General features: G+C 44.4%; 1 pseudogene; it reads right to left on the bottom strand.

The window, feature by feature from the left end:
* Window positions 1-1,596: 1,596 nt before the first annotated feature.
* Window positions 1,597-5,753, bottom strand: LOC136493618 (large ribosomal subunit protein uL30x-like; annotated as a pseudogene).
* Window positions 5,754-6,139: the final 386 nt, after the last annotated feature.

Below are 6,139 nucleotides of genomic sequence, written 5' to 3'. Positions count from 1 at the left end.
TCCAAAATTAAATCTCTTCTTTTTTAAGTTTGTTCTAAATCAAATTTGATCAAAACATGTAGAAAATTAAATTAATACTAAATATAGAAACATAACTCCTTTTTTGAAGGGAACAGGAGGGGTGTGAGCTTCTATTGGAATTTTAATGAAAAGAAAGAAAAACGTTCCCCAAGCCTCCATTGTCGGGGCACATCGCAACCGCCGTCTAGGTGTTCCTCCTCCCTCTCCAACGCACGATGATGCTGGTGGTAACACTGAGAGAGTACCATCCCTTATTTACAGTTGTAAGCAAATCTTTACGTTTAGTTTATTTAGGATTAGTCTAAATAAATCTATTGGTGAAATCATAATAAAATACTAATTTATAACCCTAATTGGGCCATAAAACGATGAGTGCGCAAGGTCAATTAGGGTTTGTATACTTGTAGGTGTGTCAGATTTAGACTATGGGCAATTTCGAGTATTTTTTGTTGGGAAATACAAGTGCAATTTTTGTTCGGAGTTTATCGTGATTTCGATTTGGAATTGTTTCCCCAATTGCTGCGAGAAGCTAGACTGCAATGACATTGTTCACCACTAGTTCGCTCCATGGATATAGTACAACAGTTATAGGCATATCATGTATGTACAACGGATTTCCTGAAAGCATATAACTAACTATTTGTAGTGTCGACGTAGGGCAATAGCGGGTAGGGATGGCGATCCTACGTACGGATATTGTACCCAATGAGTGTAGATATGGATATAGAATTCCGACTACTGGTGTGGTTACATGTAAAAAAATCTATCTACGTATAGAGAGTCAGGTATGTCGCTTTACCTATTGGTGCTTATATATAAATTAATTATTCTATTTGTTCTAGCCACAATTTAACTTGCGGGTACGGGTATGGGTTCGCGTGCCCTTAAACCTGGCTTGATCCGCTTATTTTTTTTTCATCCGCTTATTTTTTTTTCATCCGGAGCAGTGTTTTTCTCTCACAAATTCATCCAGTATTCCTCCGAACCATCCAGATTCCTCCAGAATTCAGACAAGCGAACAGATGCAGGTATGAAATCCGTTATACGGTTTGTTATGGACGGGATATTAGGTCCGTTCTTTGTAGCTAAACAACGGCTGCATATGGTGACCTTTGCTTACAGAGTTCTGCATGGTCCACCTTTGCTTACAGAGTTGTAAAAAAAGGTTCTGTCGCCTTGCAGCGATTCAGACATTCTGTCCATAGATGTCTTCATGAAATTCAAGGAGCCAGCGTCAGACTGCAAATGTCAATAGGTCAGACAGCAACGCAATTTCACGGAAACGTGTGGCCGTGGGGGTGCACTGTGCACAACGGCCCTTCGTGCAGGCCTGCAGGGTTTATATAAAATACTCTGTTCTCCGTATAATCCTCTGTTCTCTGTTCAAACGTGTAGTCGGAAGTGTGTTCGACGTTTCGGTTTCCACTTTCCAACACGCATTAATATCGCGAAAGACGCTATATGTTCCTTGTTTCGAATGAATTGGATGATAAGCAAACAAGTGCTACAAGCCATTTTACAATTCCCTACACTATATATATTTTTAAAAACCAAAACAGATCGTACTCTAACATCTCAGGATACGAAATGCATTAAAGATAATTCTCCGGAAAAAAAAAATCAGATTTCTTCCATACAAATCTAGTTCCAAACATCAAAACTGCATGCATATTCATCCTCGATCCAGCCTCCTAATGTAAAATAAGGATAGCACAGAAAGTATTCTTAGAACACAGGGTAGTATCAATGAGCTTGATCGTGAACCTAATTCATCCTTTTGATGAGCTCATTGATGTAGTTCTCACGGTTACCGGCATCACCACCCTCCACGTAGTGGTTCCTCTTCTTCTTCAGGCCTCCCAGCGGCGCCTTCAGCTTGAATGGCCACAGGAAGTTGTTCGCCTCCTTGAAGTGTGGTCCGACAGTCATGATCTCGTGAACAAGATCCTCGATGCAGATGATGTTGTGCTTGCCCAAGCCCTGATTGAACAAACGGTGGAGATCGTCATGTAAATTGTCAAATACAAAGAAATCACCGGAACTAGGTCCAGAGTTCCAAGATACAAACCTCCTCGATGACTTGGTTGTTGGACAGAGGGATCCTCTGCTTGTTCAGCTTTCCATAGCCCCTCTTGTAGATCAACTCCCTGACTACTCTTCAAGTTCGGGTACCTAAACAGGATTTACCACTTCAGTAAGGTCATCAGAAGCTCAGAGGTCACCAAGCAAAGATGCAGTAACTACTCCAGATGCACTTCTATTGTAATAATGTTTAACCGAAACTAATTGAATATACATGCATCACTGTGCATCTTCTCTTTATCAAAAGCAAACTACTATCACCATATTCACTGATGGGAAGTGCTAATCTGACATAACAATTCTGACAAAAGAACTGAATGTAGAACCTCACAGCCTTGATTAGGCCTGTTTGGTCTGCTTATGGCCAAAATAAGCTGAAATCAACAGCCAAACATCACGCTTTTCAGCAGCTTATTCTGGCCACGCTTATTCCCACAGCTCCCATTTGTACTAAAAAGTAGAAGCTGGATCAGACCAGCTTATTTTGACCGCCGCTTTTACTCTATTTGTGCAGCTTAACTGGGAAGCGCTTCCCAGATAAGCTGTACCAAACAGGGCCCTAAAGTCCAAATTTCGTATTGAAACACACACCATTCTATTGCAAATTCACTCAAGCAACAAATACAACAGTATGATCTGTTTTCAACAGTGTACTTCTGGTGGAAGATATATCAAAATAAGCAGCAAGACAAAAATTAAATCAGCAAAGAAAACTTACCCATATGCAACATACTGGCTCAACCAAAAATTAAATCAGCAAAGAAAACTTACCCATATGCAACATATGGCTCAACCCTGCGAAGCATGTTAATAGTAGCCTTGTTGACCTTCAGGAACACGCCATTGAAGATCTGAAAAATTAAATGTTCAGTTTTACGAACAATCGAACAAACAATGCTTAAATAACAGAAATTGGTGAACCCACCTGCCTCAAACGCAGAAGCTGCAAGATCTTCCTGGTCTTAGGGTGCATGGCATTGATACTGTAGTTTCAACAGAATTAAAAACAAGGATGAGCATACAAATATCTCCTCTATAATACTGGCATAAGAATTTGTGACTCACCCACGGATGCGGACCACAAACAGCAGCTTTGCCTCAGGACTGACATAGAAACCACCCTTCAAACGGGCCTCACGCTTAAGCTGCACCAGTTCCTTCTCCTGCTCCAAGCATCCACATAAGCACACAAATAACACATCTCAGTTCTCTATTTCATTTCATAAAGAAACCATATTAATAATAATGGCAATGATCCTTAATGCTAGACGAAATCACAACCATCTACTGATCACATCATCGGAAATAACTTTATATTACTTACAGTGACACGCAATAAAAAAAAGGGCGTACCCAGTGCAGAGAGCTCCCGCTCTGTGCGGGGTCTGGGGAAGGGTGTCAGTGGCAAGCCTTACGCTCGCCTGTGACCGCGACTCGAACCCGGGACCTTCCGGTCACAGGCGGTAAGACTCTACCGCTTGCACCAGGCCCGCCCTTCACTTACAGTGACACACAATGCACAACAATATTCTAGATTGCTTACAGCTTGGGACGATCAGTTGGGACAAACATAGTGGTTCATTTTAGAGATTATAAATTGCTTGGGTTTGAACATCTCGCGACAAAAGCATTAATCGCAGGTGTTACAGATGCACTAAACCATATAGCAGTTTGCTGTACAGGAGAGATAGTTCATCAACTAGTAATCTCTGTACAAGATAGGCTGAAGGAGTGATAGTTCATCAACTAGTTCTTGACATGCCATGTCTAGGACTGGTCTTATTCCTATTGGGTGTCTTGACAAACTACTATTAGTTGTCCTGACAAACTGCTATTAGTACTGTTTTTTATGTAGGACAGTAGACTGCTATTAGTACTGTTGGTTCTACAAATCCTAGCAGTGCAGAGCTCAGACTTTTCAATTTGCAATTTGCTACTAACATCATTATTACACATTTTGTTATGAAAGAATCAGCATAGTAAGATTTGGTTATTGTCCTGTTAGTCTTTAGACTATGCAGTATAATTTTTTTTATGGATGGGAGTTTTTCATCATGCAGATCATTTTCATGTAAAAAATTCAACAATTACACCACCTGAAAATCTAAGTATTCTCCAAATCACTACATTACCAATGGGTTGTACTGCTTGAGTTTTTCTAGATATAGGCTACTGCAGGTAACAATCAGACTCTAGGAGTTTGTCAAGTTTATGATGACTAGATGGGATGACACGGTTGCATGATAACAAGCAAGATAAGGGGGCATGTAGTGCAGCATCAATAGCATTAATTCATGCTACCTGTAATAGTGATGTTGTGAACATCGCACTCGCTCAGTATCGTTTTTTGTATCCTACAATTTGTAGTACTGCAAGATGCAACTGGTAGTCCTGTTATTATAAGTAGTAGTCTGATGTGAAACAATGCGGAGAAATTGTAACAAATGTCATGCAAAGGAAGGAAGTACACATGCATGGGATTATTTCTTATTTTCTTAAATTAAGCCAATCAGCATGGACAAGTGACAGATGTTTAACAGATGGAGAAACTCATTATTTTATTTATAGTTTCTTTATTGACACATTTTTTATAGGTATTTACACATTATTACTATCAGCTACTTGGGCTGTCGGGCATGCTAGCTTGTTTGAGCTACTACTGACAAGCTAACTACCTGTTTGCGGTGCATGAGCCCATGGATTGTATAGCTCGTGACAGTGCTCGTTTGTTTGAGATGGCCCTTGGACTTGTAGTGTAGGATTGGCCCGTGGGTTTAAAAAAGGATCAAGGCGGACTAGGATGGTGAGAGTTTACAGAACGGATCGGATCGGATCGGACTGAATCAACTCAGTTGGGATCGGAGTGGGGCTGGGTCTATTCCTTAATCTCTTAGGATCGGAGTGGATTAGGGACGGATTGCGAACCATTACCAGGCCGCGCTCCTGCTTTGGCAACACATTTCTTACTACCCATTGACAGCATACGATTATATTCCGTATTCACATTCGCATAACTAGCTCCGGATCAACGTAAGGTCATGACTAACCCAGTCAAACCCAGGTTAGCAAGAAAATAACACGCCGCTCGCAAAGCCCTGCCACCCAACCCGCACAAACAGTCTACATACAGGTTAGATCGAGCGGGAGCGGCGATCGGACCTGGGCATCGTACTCCTCGGCGTACTGCTTCGCGCGGGTGAAGATGAGCTTGCGGCTCTCGATAGACTTCTTCTTCTCGGCCAGGGCCTTCTCCTTCTTCTCAGCGGCCCATTGCTCCTCGCGCTTCTGCTTGCGGAGCACCGACTCCGGCACCGCAACCTTCGCCGCCTCGGACGACATCTGCACGGCCACACGGCCCAACCAAACAGCAGCTCCTCAGCCACAGATCGAAACGAGCGGCGAACAACGATAGCGGCAATGGCGTGTGGCACGGTCGCTTATCTTACCTGGACGGGCTGCGTAGGAGAGGGGGAGACGCGGGGAGAGCGTAGGGCGGAGGTGGACGCAGGCGGCGGCGGGCGACGGGAGTGGGAAGGGCGGCTTATGTAGGAGGGGTTTGGTCGCTAGGGTTTGTCGAGGTGATCCGACGGCTGGGAACGGTTCGGGACCCCAGCGTGTGATGGTGGCCTGTTGGCATGGGCGGAGCCAGCGGATAGTCCAGCCCAGGACTACCCTGGATTTTGGCCCAAAATTTTTTAGTACTCAGCAAGCCCATGACAAATTGGCCTACCTGCTTCCCATTCTTCCTCTCGCAGAAGAGCCCAGGCATCCGACCCCTTCCTCCCGACCCCGATGCGCTTCCAGCGCGAGCGGCCGAGCGCGCGAGCGGGCGCCGGCGTCCGGCCTCTGGCGACCGCAGGTCCGCAGCCCTCGCCAGCCGCCCCACCCCCGCGGCCCCTCCAGTTCGCCAGGTCCGCCGCGCGAGGTTGGATGACGTTGGATAGAGAAGCAAAGGTAATACGTAACAAATAAGGCAAGGCGGATGGAGCGCTGGTAGGTGGTGGCTGGCCTTGCGTGCGTACAGACACATGGTGGA

The sequence above is a fragment of the Miscanthus floridulus genome, chromosome 11, assembly GCF_019320115.1.
Source record: "Miscanthus floridulus cultivar M001 chromosome 11, ASM1932011v1, whole genome shotgun sequence".
NCBI lineage: Eukaryota > Viridiplantae > Streptophyta > Magnoliopsida > Poales > Poaceae > Miscanthus > Miscanthus floridulus.
This window is presented reverse-complemented; position numbering and strand designations above follow the sequence as displayed.